Raw genomic sequence first — 17,004 nt, forward strand, 5'->3', positions numbered from 1 at the left:
CAGGAGATGCAGAGTAGGGAGATAGAGGCCCCAACATGCAGACTGGAGGCGTCCCGTGTTGAGAGAACAAGCACAAACCCAGTGCATTTCCTCGAGTAGACAGGTGTCTCTCAGGCACTTCCTTCTCCCGCCACGAGTGGGAAGGACTTGGCTTCCCTCCGCGCACAGCCGTGCCCTCCTAAAGACGCCTGGGCCAGATGTGGCAGTGCGTCCTGTAGTCCCAGCTACTCGGAAGGCTGAGGCAGGAGGATCATTTGAGCCCAGAAGTTTGAGACCAGCCCTGGGAACACAGGGAAACCCCATCTGTAAAATAAAATAAAATAAAGAAGCCGGCTTTCACACTGAGGGCTGCTGGCCTTGTTATTTCTAAAATGGGTACCTGCCCTTTGATTGGGAAATGTGCTTTCTCTCTACCAAGACGTGATGCATCATCCCAGTAGCCTCTGAAATCTTTGTAGGAGTTAGGACACAGTCAGATTTTTTAAAGTAAGCATTTAGTAGGAAGTGCAGTAAAAAACAAACCGATACAGTTACCATAAGAGGGACTTTGAAATCAATATGCCACAGTGGCAGACAGTGGTCATCAGATAACCACTGCCTGGAACAATTGAGCGGTGTCTCAGGTGGCAGCTCTTTTACAGTAAACTGCTTTCTCCCATACTGAAGTGCTGAAATTAGGTTGAACATGACATTTTGCTGGGTGTCTGTAGCCTGTGAGTGGTAATGGACTATGTTCATTAAAGAATTATCAAGTGAAATGTGTAGTTTTGTGTGAGCTAAGTTAAAAACCACCAGGGTTTTTTTTTTTCCCCCCAGTGGAAGAATGAGATTGTTTGTCAGACAGTAATTACATGTTTTTAGGATTACAGTTTTATTTTTTCATTTTGAAAAGTCAATTTATTTTCTAATTAAAAATGAAATATACATTCTTTTCAGAAAATTACTAAAAAGTTAAAAGTAGAAAAAAATTATCCAAGATTTTACCATCTAAGGACAACTAGTGTTCACTTTTTGATGTATTGCCTGTTGGCCTTTTTTCTGTGCATGTACCTTTTGCAGTGATGTAAGTGGACAGAATTTACTATTTCATATCCTTAACCCTTAGCATTATACTAGAGTTCCCTGCCCTAGATCATTAGAGACTCTTAGTAAGTATCATTTTACTATTTACTATGTTGAAGTTCCATGTTTTATTTAGCCAGAGCCTAGGGCTTTAGGACTTAGGCATCAGGAGTGTGAGGGTGGGAAGGTTCAGCCTAGCACTCTGATGGAAGTCGGCAGACCTGGTTCTGTGAAGGGGCAGACGCACTTGGGTTAGGCTTTTCGGGCCAGACAGTCCCAAGTCTGCTGTTGGCCGCACGAAAGAGCCACAGGCAATAGATAAACCAATGAGCATGGCTGTGTTCCAGTCAAGCTTGCTTTTTTCTTTTTTCTTTTTTTCTTTTTTTCTTTTTTTTTTTTTTTGAGACCAAGTCTTGCTCTGTTGCCCAGGCTGAAGTGCAGTGGTGCGATCTCAGCTCACTGCAACCTCTGCCTTCTTGGTTCAAGCGATTCTCCTGCCTCAGCCTCCTGAGTAGCTGGGACTATAGGCACCCGCCACCATGCCTGGCTAATTTTTGTATTTTTAGTAGAGGCGAGGTTTTACCATGTTGGCCAGGCTGATCTCAAACTCCTGACCTCAGTTGATCCGCCTGCCTCAGCCTTCCAAAGTGCTGGGATTACAGGCATGAGCCACCGCACCAGGCCTCCGTCAAGTTTTCTTTAAGAAAACAGGCAGTTGGCCAGATTTGGCCCGGGAGCTGTAGCTTGGCACTTCCTGCTCCAGAAAAGGGAACCAGGATTGGGCTGCAGATGACGGCTGTGCGTGTCTGCCCGGTTGGCAGGTGACCTAGAGAAGGACAATGCTCAGGAAGGTAGATTCCCTCCCTCTCTCCCTCCCTTTACTATGTAAATAAGAGAACGGTTTCTAAGCACGCTGCTCTCATTATGCTGGCACAGCTGCTGCAGAATGCGGTGTGCTGGGTAAATAGCATACAGCTTTGCTTCATTTGGACAAAATGTGTACATGTGTATTTGGTGGCAAGTGTATTTATGAATCTTATTTGGTGATGAACTAGTTGTTGGAAGATATTGTTCTCTAATTTTTTTTTCATTTTTGCCTCAGTCTTTTTCATTTTCTTTTCTTTTTTTTTTTTTTTTTTTTTTTTTTTTTGAGACGGAGTCTCGCTCTGTCGCCCAGGCTGGAGTGCAGTGGCGCGATCTCGGCTCACTGCAAGCTCCGCCTCCTGGGTTTACGCCATTCTCCTGCCTCAGCCTCCCGAGTAGCTGGGACTACAGGCGCCGCCACCACGCCGGGCTAATTTTTTGTATTTTTAGTAGAGACGGGGTTTCACCGTGGTCTCGATCTCCTGACCTTGTGATCCGCCCGCCTCGGCCTCCCAAAGTGCTGGGATTACAGGCGTGAGCCACCGCGCCCGGTGTCTTTTTCATTTTCAAAAACTGATTTCAATAATTCCAAAATGAGCAATGATATTACTTTCCATATAAATTATTATCTTACTCACCATGTACGTCAATACAGTGTAAGATTCCAAAATATATTTTTTCCCTTGGCTGTTTTCTACTTCTTTGATTGAGTGGCATAATACCATTTTAGATTTATTATGGGTCTATTTGTATACTACTGAAAATTATAACCCAGTGGGACTTAATTTGCTGTGGGACTTGCTATAAAACAGATTGATGTCTATTGCACTGTGCTGTGTGCACTAGTATTGTCTATTAATGAAAATGATAGATATTATTTTTGATTGAAAAGAGGTCAAAAAACTTATTTCCTTTCTTTCAATTAAGTTGAAGGATTTCCAGGAGTATAAATGTTCATGATAGAGCATTAACGTGGGTTTGTCAGCGTGGAAAGTTTCGCTCCCGCATTGCCTGCAAGAGACGGAAGATGCACAGATCTCCTGGCGCGCAGGTGGGGTGGAGGCTCAGCGTGGCTCTATCTGGCCAGGCTAAGCGGTTTGCAGTGCCTGTCTCATTTCAGACATTTGCTGTGACATTTCCTTCGTATTTTTTCTTGATGACTCAACCAAGAATCATTCAGAATTACCTTTAGAAACATAAATTCTTGTGGTTTTGATGATAGAGTTAACCATTTGTTCTCCAAGGAGTCTTCTAAAATATATCTGCTTTGCCAGAGAACACACTTTGTTCTGCCCATTCAGTGCTCTCGGGTCTTTTGCCGCTTCCTTTCAACAACAGTCTGATGACTGTGTCTTCGCGCGTTATGTGTGAAGGGAGAGGAGCTCACTGGTCCTCCCAGAGGGTGAAGTAACCGGGACACATTATTGAATAAAATGCTCTTTTGTAGTATCCCACTCTATCTTAGACCTTAGTAGTAGGCGAGTTTAATTTGGAATTCGCGTCTGGAGAAACAGCTTTATGATGTGGAGCCTTTCACAGTAGAGCCTCAGCATCATGGATCTCACACAGTCCCCGCGGCGGCTTCCAGGCCGTTTCCAAAGAATATTTTTTTCTCCCCAAACTAGACAGTGTTCTCTCACTGTTCCAGTCTCTTGACATACACTCAATTAAGATGAATATCATAATATATTGTAATAGAGCTCCCTTTTAAAAAGATGACATGTAAAAACCATCTGATGGATGCGGTAAGAAAGGGAATTAAAGCAGACGGAGGGGCACGGGCTGCTGACTCCCTGGCTGAACCCTGTCCTCGGGTGCCACAGGAAAGAGGGAGATTGATGGATCCTGGAGGGAGCCCACTCAGCAGCACAGCCGGAGACCTTGCTGCTCCCTTGAGATGGCTGGGTCCCCACTGGGGGTTGGGGTGAGGGGTGAGACCGGAGGAGACAGTGGAGCTGGTGAGGGCCCCAGGGTGCAGGTGAGGCTGAGGGCGCTCGGCTCTCCTCCCAATTGCCCTTGATATACACGGCCTGCTGTGCTGTGTCTGGGGCTCAGAAGGAAAATAAGAGGGAGGAAAGAGGGTTTGTCCCACCACCCTTGTGAAAAGAGAAGCAAGAAGCAATCCAATAATAAATATATTCAAAGTGATAAAAGACAATTGGAAATAAGAAGAAACAGGAAGAAAGATCAGTTGGAAGCGTTGAGTATGAAAAATGTAATTAGTGGAATAACTGGAGAGATAGATTGAAAAGCAACATTATAGATAGGGCCAAGAATAAACCAGGAAGCTGGGAAGCTTGTTTGAGGAATTCCCAGCAAAAGGACGGAGCTAGAGGGAAGGGGAGAAAAGCGAGAGGCAGAGACAAAGTTTAAATATCTAAGGAAAGAAAATTTTCTCCTCTCTAAAAAAAGGTAGAAAAGGAGAAAAGACAAGCTTAGTAAATAGAAAGTGTAAGATATGATGGCTAAAATGTTTTCGAGTAAAGTTGTAACTGTAAATGAATTGAACTCACCTCTCAAAGGGCCATGATTCTTGTGTTGGATAAAATTATGATACAGCAGTCTCTTGTCCATGAGACACACATTTAAAGCAAAACATTTAAGCCTGGGCAAAACAGCAAGACCCTGTCTCTACTAAAAATTTAAAAATTAGCTAGACATGGTGGCTTACGCCTGTGGTCTCAACTCCCCCGGAGCCTAAGGCAGGAGGATCACTTGAGCCCAGGAGTTCAAGGCTGCAGTGAGCTGTGATCGCACCACCGCACTCCAGTCTGGGTGATGGGGCAAGACCCCTTTCAAAGGTTGGAAATCAAAGGATAAAAAAGAGAAATATGAGCTAAAAGAAATCTGAAGTGGCTAGTTCCAATATGACTCAAAGCAGAAGCTGAGATAAATTATTGAAACGGGCAAAGAAAAATGTTGTATTGTGGTAAAAGGAACAGGAAAGCAGGAAGGTATATACTGATCATGAATCCGTGTGCATCTGACAACATGGCCTTGAACTAGGTAAGATGAGAACTGAAGTAAGTATGGATCGAAGCAGATGAATGAGAAATGTGCTCAGATACAGAGATACCAAGCACAGACAAAGGAAGCACAACAGAGAAGGCTTTAGTCACCGAATTAATTAGCCAGACCTCATAGAGGCACACAGGGCCATACATCCAGCGGGGAGTGTGGACATGTGCGGACCATTCACAGAAATAAATCACGCACGTGACTACAAAGAAAGCTTTACTAATCCAGAAGCATCAGCTTCATGTAAACTCCATGGCAGACCACACACAATGAAGCTAGAACTCAGTAACAAAAGGACAGCTTTAACAAAAGTCTGAAAACTAAAATCTTAAAATCCTTGGATTAAAGAGGAAATACTTTAAAACTGATAAAATACAGCCAGATGTTAGTAATAGCACTTTTCCTGTCTGTGGGGTGTATATAGCCAAAGCAGGCGAGGATTTAATACGTTTAGTCAGAAAACAAAGATTAAAAAAACAAGAAAAATTAAATGTTCGCCTTAAAGAGCCAGGGGAAAACTGCAATAAGCAGATGAAAAGCAAAATGAAGAGAGTGAATCTGGAAGATAAGGCAGCCCTACGCTGTCCACTGCGTCTCTGTATCCAGAGGGTCTCATTGCCTGTGAGCCCTGCCGGTATGGGAAGAGGCGTCCGGGGCCTCTGGACACTCTTCTCCCAGGTTTTCAGCTGGGCACTTGCTCTCCGTTCTTCCTTCGAGAGACCTGGTTGTCTCCGTTCTTGATCCTTGCTCATACCAGGCTTTGAGAGCTGAGTGCTTCATTTTGACTTTGCACCATCCAGGTCGAAGACTTCACTTCTCTCACCTCTGCTGAGCCACTTACCACTTGTCCAACTGTTTCTTTTTGGTTGACATTTTACAATTACAGGGGTGACAGTAGTTAGCATTTGTCAAGCATCGCTGGAGCCATTCCACTAATGAACTCATCTAACACCACATGCATGTGAGGTGTGGACTAGCATTAGTGCTGCTTTCAGGATGAGGAAGTTCAGGTTGCTTGGAGAGTAACTGGTGGAGCCAGGATTCAAAGCTGGGTGCCTGGGCCCCCGAACTGACAGCCTCCACTGTGGTTGTTCCGCTTCTCTTCTCATGCCCAGCGCCTCTCATTTGCTATGATTTCCTTCCTGGGGCTCTCCGTCCTTGTCCTGTTCTTTTTCTCTCGTTATGGAGGAAGTTGAGATCACTGTCATCGGTAGTCTCTCATGTCTAAATGCAGGTTACCGTGACTTACTTAACTTGGTAAAGGCAACGTCAGAGCTCTTCAGCAAATCAGCCTAGTGGAGGGACTTGAGACGTCTTCCCTTCGAAGCTGGGAATAAGGCAAAGATTCTAGCACTAAAACAGTATTAGAATTCCTGACCCCCAGTAAGACAAGATAACTCCATAACCAGCAGAAGGAATGTGAACATTTGTAGTTTTCTGTTTACAGTAAGGGTCATCTAACATAATTCACTGATTCTAGCATGTGCTTTTTTTATTTTTTGAGACATGATCCCAGCAGGAGTGCAGTGGTGTGAACATGGCTCACTGCAGCCTCAACTTCTCGAGCTCAAGCAATCCTCCCGCCTCAGCCCCCCAAGTAACTGGGACTACAGTTGTATGCCACCATACCCGACTAGTTTTTGTGTCTTTTGTAGAGACTGTGTTTCACCGTGTCGCCTAGGCTGGTCTTGAACTCCTAAGCTCAAGAGATCCTCAGACCTCGGCCTTACAAAGTGCTGGGATTACAAGCGTGTGAGGCACCACATCTGGTCCTTTTTTAAAAAATAGAGACAGGGTCTCTCACTTTTACTTCTGTGGGAGCGCCGTGATACAGTCATAGCTCACTGCATCCTTGAACTCCTGGGCTCAAGTGGTCCTTCCGCTTTAGCCTCCCAAAGTGCTGGGATTCCAGGCATGAGCCACCACGCCTGATCCAGCATGTGCATTTTCACGCTTAACATATCTGAGGTCCAGGAGGATCTTACAATAAGTAACGTACCTGTTTAGTTGGCAGTCCTTTTTCTTTGTTAGCAGTATATAGAAATGCTTGCAAAGGTCCACCTAGAGGTGTGCACTATACCCTTTCTTACTGCTATTTGTAAGCTCACTGTTTGTCACTATGGAAAGCAACAGGCATCATTACTGAACTAGGTGTTCATATACCAGCAATAATTGATCTTAAAATTTAATGCCATTTATAGTTTTTAATTAGAAAACTCTCAAATACATGGTCTAAGTTTTTCTTTAAGACCAGAAAAAAAAGAATACATTAAACCCTAAGTAAGTAGAAGAAAAGAAATGATAAAGAGCAAAAGTAAACAGAAATCGACCCAAAAACTTGTGAAGATTCATGAAACTAGTTGATAGTTTTTGAAAGGTTCGTTAAAATTGTCAAAACTTTTCATACAGTGCTCAAAAAAAATAGAGGGAAGATACAAATGACCTTCATCAGAAATGAAGGAGGGCACATCCTTTCTGATTCTACAGACGTTAAAAGGAGAGTAAGGGGCCAGGTGCGAGGGCACACGCCTGTAATCCCAGCACTTCGGGAGGCTGAGGCAGGTGGATTGCTTGAGCCCAGGAGTTCAAGACCAGCCTGGGCAACATAGCAAAACCCCATTTCTGCAAAAAAATACAAAAATTACCAGTGCGTGGTGACACATGCTTGTAGTCCCAGCTACTTGGGAGGCTGAGGTGGGAGGATCACCTGAGCTGAGAGGGATCAAGGCTGCAGTGAGCATGTGAGGTATGAGAGGTGTGATACCTCTGTGCAGCCGTGAGAGGAATCATGGCTGACGTGATCACTGCAGCCCAGCATAGACCACAGAGTGAGACCGTGTCTCCAAAATCGAAAATTAATAAATAAAAGGAGAATAAGGGAATCATTTTAATCATGAAGGACCATATGCCAGTAAATTCTTCATCTTAGATGCAATGGATAAATTCTGTGAAAGACACAAGTTATCAAATCTGACAGAAGAAGAAAAAGAAAATTTGGATAGGATATATCTCTTAAGGAAATTAAATTTCTGGTTAACAACCATACAAAGATAACCCCCCACCCAGATACCTTTACTAGTGAATTCTGCCAAACTTTTAAGACTGAACAGAGTAGACAGACAACCTTTGTGAAATTTTTAAATATCTGCTGACTATATCAAATTGCTGTCCCAAGGCTCAGTGTAATTAGTAATGGTAAAAGCCAAAAAAATACTTGTAAGGCCACTGCCTAACTATTGACTAATTTGACCAAATTTTATGCACCTAGGGCCTTTTAAAAATCACCTTATTTCCCTAAGAAAAAGTGTTACATGAATTTTTTTATGTTTTTTATTTTATTATTTTTGAGACGGAGTCTTGCTCTGTCGCCAGGCTGGAGTGCAATGGCGCAATCTCAGCTCACTGCAACCTCTGCCTCCCTGGTTCAAGTGATTCTCCTGCCTCAGCCTTCCGAGCAGCTGGGACTACAGGCACCCACCACCACGCTCGGCTGATTTTTGTATTTTTAGTAGAGATGGAGTTTCACCATGTTAATCGGGATGGTCTCAATTTCCTGACATCACGATCCGCCCACCTAGACCTCCCAAAGTGCTGGGATTACAGGCGTGAGCCACTGCACTGGCCCCTGAATTTTTTTTTAAGAGCTGCTTGCCTTTATGTTTTTGGTTCATGTTGGGACTTCCCTTCTAGTCATTCACTGTCGGCTCACATTTCCTTCTCCCATCTCCGTCTAACAGGAGAGCCAGGGAGTGCATGATCTCACTTGGAGTCCCAGTAGGCCGCTTAGTGAGTCCCAAAGACTTTGTGAGCATTTGAATGCATCCATGTGAAATGTGTCTGAAGGACTCAAGGGTAGCAAGTGTACACAGAGTATTCTTTTAACATAAAAGGAACATTCAGAAAAGAATTAAGACTATGCAGTCGAGCCCACAGTGGGTCTCCCATAGCTACTGAGTTATTCGTGTAATTCTCAGAAATCAGCTTGGGTGGAATACTGCACGGGAAAGAGTGCTCAGCCCCTGGCCTCACTCCTGCCTGTCCCAGGCCTCCTCACTGTCCGTGTCTAATGGGAAGAAAGGCGTTTGTTGTCTCCTGTTTGATGCCATCATCACTATGTTCCACATTAGCTTCAGTGCTTGTTTGAAATCATACCTGCTGAACAACGGATTTATATCACATTTATCACACAATGACCCGTTAACTACTTGTTTGCCTCTTTGTATCTTCTTCTTAAACTTCTGGGCATTTTAGTGGTAGTTTGGCTTCTTTTCTGATTTATGTGCCTAAGCATGCACATGCCTCTGTATTTAATCAGTGACGTTAGGTCACATTGCATGCAAAAACTGGCAGTGCATCCAGCTCCATATTTCATAGTAGGCGTTCATGACCCTTTTGTAAATAAAAAAAGTGGTCATTTGACTCATGTTAAACTGGGCAGTGTATTGCAGAAGCCATTTTCATCCTCATTTGACTTGTGCTGAGATGGAATCGGTAATGCCTGTCTCGATGGCATCATTGTTGGAACCCCAGGACCATGCTGTCATATAGACCTGTATGGAGCGTGGCGTGTGTCCCATGCCAGAGCCATGCCATCATATAGGCCTGTGTGGAGGGTGGCACGGTGTCCCATGCCAGAACCAAGCTGACATGTGAACCCATAAGGATGGTGGCATGGTGTTGCCAGCCTTGTTATAAAATGGTGTGAATTAATCCAGGAGACGTTAGCCTCCTTTGGTTTCTCGTTATTTGTACTGCTGAGTAAATGTTGCTGTAGATGCATAGTCGGTACATAGAACAATTTAAACTGGATTCAGAAGCCATTTCAGTGCACTCTGAGACTGGGCATTAAACCTAACTTTGAGTACTGTCACCAGTGTCGCTGGGAGCAGCCCGAGTGCTGCTTATTCGCACGTTGAAAGGACTCTGTGCAATGAGAACTTCTGAGTTCCCGGCCTGGCCCAGGTAGCTGGTAAACACCTAAGTCATGAGGGTTGTGAGCCACAGTCCCTGTGCGCCAGGAAAAGAGGGTCTCCAGGGAGAGGCGCTCCCTCTGATCAGTGCTCTTCTTGGAGACAGAGGAGAGACTAGGGACACTCCTTGTGCTTGCCTTGGAGGCAGGCGGCATCACTGCTGCTGGGGCGTCCTCGTGCCACCCCCTGTGATGAGTGAAGTTTCACCAGTGAGAGGAGGTGGAGAAAGGCATTGTGAGGCACTACCCTGACCTGCTCACAGGCCTGAACGCATCTGGGCCAGCAGCCCAGTGTGGCATCTGAGAGAAGGATGGTGGCCAGGACACGAGAGGGAGGGTGGGGTCCATGACCACGAAGCTCGGGCTGGGATTTCTTCTGTTGGCAGCACCTTCTTTGTGGTACGTGCTGTGCAGCTGCAGGGGCTGGCCCGGCCTGCAGAGCCAGTCACACGGGGGTCTCCACCCTTATCTCAGCCCACCAGTGCTGCTGGACAGGCCCCCGAAACTGGGTAATTTATCAAGAACAGAGAGTTATTTCTCCCGGTTCTGGAGGCTGGAAGTCCCAGGTCAAGGCACTGGCGATTTTGGGGTCAGGTGAGGGCTGCTCTCTGCGTTCGAGGTGGTGTCTTTTCCCATGGCCTCCTGGGAGGACCGCGCATCCTCACGTGGCAGAAGGCAGGAGAGGCTGCACTCCTCCAGCACCCCCGCCTTAAATCAGGTTGCTACAATCCCACTCAGGACGGTGGAGCCTTGGGATGTAACCATCTTCTAAAGCCCCGCCTCTTAGCACTGTCGCTTCGGGTCCTCAGTTCCGACAGGAATTTTAGGAGGGACCTGCCTCCGCAGCGTAGCAGCCCTCCGGGAAATGGAAGCCTGTTGGAGAAGCCACGTTCGTAGCTCAGCGGCAGCGTGGTCCGGGCTCTCCTGAGGAAGCTGCCCAGGGCACTTGGGAACACAGAGGAACAAATTGCATCTGACATGGGCAGCTCACCCGGGTGGGTGAGGCTTGGAGCTGGGCATGGCAGTGGCTGTCGGAGGGACAGGCGGGTTCAGGGTCCAGGTATGTCTGTCACCTACCGTTTTTAACGGAGGACAACGATATTGTCAGTTGTGAATACATCTTCTCTGTTACTATGCAAGAGGCCATGCTGTTTGCATTCTCTATAAGGAAAAGCGCACTGCTGGTAGCGCTTTCAGCCTGTGGTTCCCACTTACCAGCCTCAGACGCTTCCTCTCTTCACTTTCGCTGTCCGCAAGACCCCCACCTTCCAATCCACAGATGTTTGGACTCAGATTTCCCCATCAGAACCAGCAACAAAGCACAGAAGGCAACTGACCTAAGCCCAGCAACCTCTTTCCTTAAATTGTGCGTCTTCCCCTTAGTGTGTCTGGTTTGTGCTGCTGTTGCCACTGGGCTTCTCCCAGCATACAGTGTGTACTGCCTCTCTCGGCCCCGGGGCAGCCCCCTGCCTTCCTGCCACTCCAGGAGCTCTCCCAGAACCGTCGAGGCGATCGCTGCCTTCCGAGCTGTCAGCCTCTCTGGCCTGTTCCTGATCCTTGCCCCTGAGGAGTCCGCTGCGGAGCTGAAGCAAGGGACACCCCCTCCACCACCTCCTTCCCCGCCCTGGGGTCTGCGGCTGCCTCTCTGTAGCTCCCACTCTCTGACTGGCTTCTCTTCCTGCACCTGGATGTATGATCTCCCCCGGCTGTGTTCTTGGCCCTCTTCTCGACGTACTCTTCTGCCTGTGAGAAACTGCAGCGCATCCAGCTATCACATCCTGACCTCGCTGAGATAATCCCTCTTTCCTCAGGCTGTCCCTCTGCCTGCACTTTCCTCGTCATTACACCTGCATAAACCTCTCATGCCTAAAACAAAAGGACAACCCCAGCAAGAGGACACTCCCGCTGCCCGCTGGCCCTCCTGGACCTCACTGCCTAGTTCTTTCCCTCCAGGTGCAATTAAGCTTCAGGACGGAAGGGGGTGCCTCCCAAGCTTTCTGCCCTTCCTGTCCAGCCCTCAACATTGTAATCAGGTCTTCTCTACCTGGAACGCCCCTCTCCCTCCCAGCCACAGGTGTTTACCCTGGTTGTTTGTGTTTCTTGTTTTTCTGTGTAATGGAAGGAAGGCATCACCTGAGAGGCCTTAGGAATGACACAGGAAACCCTGCTGCCTCCATTCGGACTTGGGTGGGGTGGGGGTGGGTGGAGGCCGGCTGGCATCTCCCAGGAGTTCTGAACCCCTGTGTCCCTCAGCTGGTCACTGCCATGCCTGGCTCCAGGCCCCGCCCCCCACATGGGGGAAGCTGTTGCTGCTGGATCTAACTTGCCCTTCTTCTCGCTCAGGCACCCCAGCTGGAGTGTAGCAAGGCAGTCACAGCTTACCGCAGCCTCGACCTTCTAGGCTCCCTGGTAGCTGGGATTGTAGGTGCACACCACCGTGCCCGGCTAATTTTTCACATTTTTTGTAGAAATGGGGTCTTGTTATATTGTGCAGGCTGGTCTTGAACTCCTGGCCTCAAGCAGTCCTCCAACTGCAACCTCCCCAAGTGCTGGGATTACAGGCCTGACACTAATTTCTGTACGTAGAGGTGTGGAGGCACCTCAGGTATCAGGGCCGTGAATGAGTGCCTGGACTGCACAGGCCAGAGTCGAAATATGTTCACCTGCCTTCATCTGCCACTGTTTGGCTGCTTTTAAAATATAAATGTACATCTTTGTCTTGGATTGCTTTCCTTAATATCACATCCAAAAACAATAGCAATTTTTCTGAAGACGTCATTGTTTTGGGCAGCCCTTGGACCTCCTTGTCATTTGACCCAAATGGTGCTGGGTTGACCCCAGTCCAGCAGGGACCACCAGTGCTGCCCGCAACATAACTGGTTCCCCCACCCCTCCCCCTACATGACTGGTTCTCCCGCCCCTGCCCCTACATGACTGGTTCTCCCGCCCCTGCCCCTACGTGACTGGTTCCCTGCCCCTCCCCCCACATGCCTGGACCCCCCCTTCCCCTCCCCCTCCACACCTGGACCCCCCTCCCCTCCCCCTACACGCCTGGTCTCCCTACCCCTCCCCCCACACACCTGGACCCCCTCCTCTCCCCATCGCATGCCTGGTCTCTTCCTCGCCCCCACCCCCTCCCCGGGCTCCCTGAGGGGCAGCTGCCCCCATTCTCCTGCGCGACTTCACCAGCCACACAGCTCATCCAATGGCTTGGACTTTGTTTCATTCAGTAAAGCACCAGCTCTAGCACTGTGAGGTCATTATTGAATCTGTGAGCAAAAATCTTAAGGAGCAGACTAATGTGTATTTAATTTTTATTAAGTACCAGGTGCATATTAAAACTTTTTGTTTCTTTTAATCTCAGTAATTCCTATTTTATAGTTCCATTACCCTCATCAAGTAAGTGAAAGGTAAGTGATGGCAGCCAGACATCAAGGTGTGAACTTGCCTGGGGCTGTGCAAGGGCAGGGCCAGGGCTGCGATTTGAACCGGGGTTTTCTGACCTGAGAGCTCTGCTCGTCATTACCTTCTGCTTCCTCATCACCACTTAAAAGGCTTAATACATGCAGGGCTTTTAAAATCAGATTTTCTCAAAGAGCCGTGTGTGCAGGTGGTGTGCGCTGGCACTGTGCTATTGGAGAGCCGTGTGTGTGCAGGTGGTGTGCGCTGGCACTGTGCTATTGGAGAGCCGTGTGTGCAGGTGGTGTGCGCTGGCACTGTGCTATTGGAGAGCCGTGTGTGTGCAGGTGGCGTGCGCTGGCACTGTGCTATTGGAGAGGCACAGAGTTGTTCCTGGGTCTCTCCCGCCAGAGAAAGCAGGCGTGTGGCCGAGCCAGTGACACAGGGCCGCCCAGGAGCAGCACCACCACTCTTGGGACAGGCGGGCAGGCGCTGTTGTTGGCCCTGGACGTTGTCGCTTCACCGCAGTTTGTCACCAAAGTCCAGAGGGACTGTGAGAGAGACACAGCTAGTGGGGATCTTTTGTTCCCACAGAGAGAGACTCTGCGGATGCAACAGTGTACTGCAGTTGCAGCTAAATCCCACTCTGGTGAATAGCGCCTCTGGCAGTGGGTTTTAATATCCACCATGGTTGTTGAAGCAGTATATTCTGGGGGCGCATGGGAAGACAGTCCTTTACAATGTCTCTGCTTTTTATAGGTCAGTTTTTCTTCTTCTTTTTCACTCCCTTGCCAATTGTTGGACTTGAAGTTTGTTGGAAAGGCCCTTCCTTTATTTTGATTTGTGCCTGTGCTTTGCTCCAAGGCAGGCCACTGGGGGCGTGTTTTACACCGAGCACTTGGTTGGAACCGTTCGCCGAGGCCTGGCCGACGCCTGGCCGGTCTGTTTGTTTACGAGGCAGCCCTGCAGCCTTGCTCCGAGCTGGCCGGCTCCTAGATGTTACTTGGATTTGCTTCCTCTGGCACCAGGCCCTCCTCCAGGCAGGTGCCTGGGCAGGCTGGTGGGACGGATGGGTAGCCTTGCTGGGGACGTGTAGTCACTGTGGCGCTGCCAGCAAACTGTTCTTTGTGGAAGAGGAACGCTCAGTGCCTGGTTGTGTTCAGTGTGTTCTGTTGTGCAACAGAGCTCCCTCAGACATCGACCGCTTCTGATTCCCTCCAGGCAGCTCCCGGTGGACACGCAGGGCTATCCGGCCTGCCCCGGGGGTGTGGTGCCGAACCCTGACAGAGGCCCTCTTCTCGGGCTGTCAGAAGGACAAGGCTGAGTCAGGCTTTAATGTAAACCATCACTCCCTATTTTTCTATTTCTTCGTTGAAAGAAGCACTGATCATTGTGCTCATTAGAAACACCTCAAGTTTTTAAAAGCCTCGTGTCCTGTTGGTGTGATCAAGGGTGCTGTGACATCCGGAGAAAGCGGGGACTCTGGGAGTCTGGACGTCAGCTGGTCTCGTCTCTACTCCCTTAAGTTCTCGGTTCTCGACAGCGCCTGTGTGATGATGATGCTCACGCTCCCGTGTGACACAGACGGCACGGGAGAGTGCTTCGGAAGTGGACCCGCAATGTAATGCAAGCTGTTGAGTATGAATTGTGTCATATTTCACAATCCAGAGAGTATTCTCCCATATGGTGTCACATTCGCTCTTGCTAATAACCCAGGACTCGTCAAAGCAGATGTAGTGCATAAAACGTCACTGTGTTACTGAAGAGGTACCAGATGCTCCGTGTGCGGCCGTCCGGGGTGGACAGCTTCATTTATAGCAGAGCCAAACAGGAGCCTGGATCTTCTGATCCCAAATCCTGTGTTATTTTCACTATTCCATGCTGCCTGCCTTCGCCAATGTGAGCTGAAGGTATTACACGTTATCACTTTACTTGATGCCGTGCCGTACTTTACACGAGAACCAGCTGCCCATTGGGGACTTTATAGAGCTTTCAGCAGGGACCGAATGGGGGCGGCCCCTGGGAAGCTGTGAAAAGTAGCATTTGTGGCGCCGCAGTCCCGCAGTGTTTCCCGAGGACTCGCTGTGTGCAGGGGACTGTAAGATGCCACAGAGAAATCAAGGAGGATGCGGACACAGTGTCTGTCCTCAAGTCATTCATCATTCCCTTTCTCTGCCCCTCTACTGTGGAAGGTTTTCAGGTAATTAAGTTGCTTGCTTTAAAATGCGGCTTTTTCCTCCACGGGCCTGCCTGTGTGTGGTCCGGCAGGGTCTCTGCACCTTCCTCCCTTGGGCTCCTGGGCCTGTGTCTGTCGGTCCCCTGCTGTCTTGCTGTCTGCATCCTCCTGGTGTAAGTCTGGCCCCTCAGCCACCCGACAAGCCTAGCCCGGGGCTGCGTGCCCTATGCGGGGTGAGCTTCCAGCCACTGCTTCAACCCAAAGGCAGAACACCTGTTTCCTGCAGTGGAGAAGATGGGAAAGCCTTTTCTGCAGGGCTTTTACTCCGACTTTCTTCTTGTTTTCAGCCATTTTCTCTGTGCTGTTTTTCTCCTTTCTTCCTGTGACTTTCCTTGTTCTTAGTCTTCTGTCTTTGACTTCTTGTTAGTCTTCTTTCTTTCTCTTTTGAACAGGTAGCAGTCTTGCTATGTTGCCCAGGATGGTCTCAAACCCCTGGCCTTAAGCAATCCTCTCACCTCGGCTTTCCAAAGTGCTGGGACTGCAGGTGTGACCCCCACACCCACCCAGTCTTCTCTTTTCTTTACCTTGATTTTAGGCTTCTTGAGTTGTTTTCTTCTTCTCAGATGCTTCAGGGGGTAGTTGAGAATGTTGAAAATACTAAAGTGCAGCAGAAGCCAGGGGACAGAGCCAGCCGTGGTTTCCACCGAAGATCAAGTTGATCCTCCGCGCAGAAGTGCTGGCGTAAGGGTGCAGCGGCGCTGGGCATAGGATGAAAAACAGACGCAGCCCACGTGTTTGGCTCTCAAACCACGTGACCCAGAAATACCCATCATTGTAAGAACCCCAGAGGGAGCCTTTGCTCTCTTTTAATTTATTGCACAAACAATATTATAATAGTAAGCAATGAAAAGGAAGAAATGAAAGAAAAATTACCCAGAATCCACTGTTTTCGTGATTCCATATTCTTCATACATTTCTCCATATATGCACATAATTTTACTTATTTGGAATTTTATGTATTTCATATTGTTTTTAAATCTGAAGATCACTTATATTGCTACTGATATTTTCAAATTTAGTATTCCATCACATTTATAGATAGTATTACTTAATCATTTCCTTCTTATAAAATTATAGTGCTTGCAAGGATTTTTTTCCTGTTCGTCTTTCCTTAGCTGGCCACAGTAGCATGCAGCTGTAGTCTCAGCTACATGGAAAGCTGAAATGGGAGGATCACTTGAGCCCAAGAGTTTAAAGTTATGATGAGCTATGATTGCACCACTGTACTCTAGCCTGGGCAACATAGCAAGACCCTACCTCTTAAAAAGCAAAAAACAACTCCAGTCGAAGCAATAGAGTGAGACCCTGTCTCTTAAAAGAAAAAAATAATAATATTTTCTTATTTTGGACTATTTCTTTTTTTTTTTTTTTTTTTTTTTTTTTTTGAGATGCAGTCTTGCTCTGTCGCCTAGGCTGGAGTGCAGTGGTGCAATCTTGGCTCACTGCAAGCTCTGCC

At 47.8% G+C, this 17,004-nt stretch overlaps 1 protein-coding gene and 1 long non-coding RNA gene across 5 annotated transcripts in view; one reads left to right on the top strand and one right to left on the bottom strand.

The window, feature by feature from the left end:
• Positions 1-17,004, top strand: part of RPTOR (regulatory associated protein of MTOR complex 1) — a 412,728-nt gene that overhangs the window by 205,055 nt on the left and 190,669 nt on the right. The window lies entirely within an intron of this gene.
• LOC144336083 (uncharacterized) lies at positions 870-5,435 on the bottom strand. Its single transcript, XR_013407507.1, has 2 exons — positions 2,470-5,435; positions 870-2,159 (listed from the first exon to the last, which is right to left on the bottom strand). It is a non-coding gene; the product is annotated as an uncharacterized LOC144336083 (long non-coding RNA).

This window comes from Macaca mulatta, chromosome 16 (assembly GCF_049350105.2).
Source record: "Macaca mulatta isolate MMU2019108-1 chromosome 16, T2T-MMU8v2.0, whole genome shotgun sequence".
NCBI lineage: Eukaryota > Metazoa > Chordata > Mammalia > Primates > Cercopithecidae > Macaca > Macaca mulatta.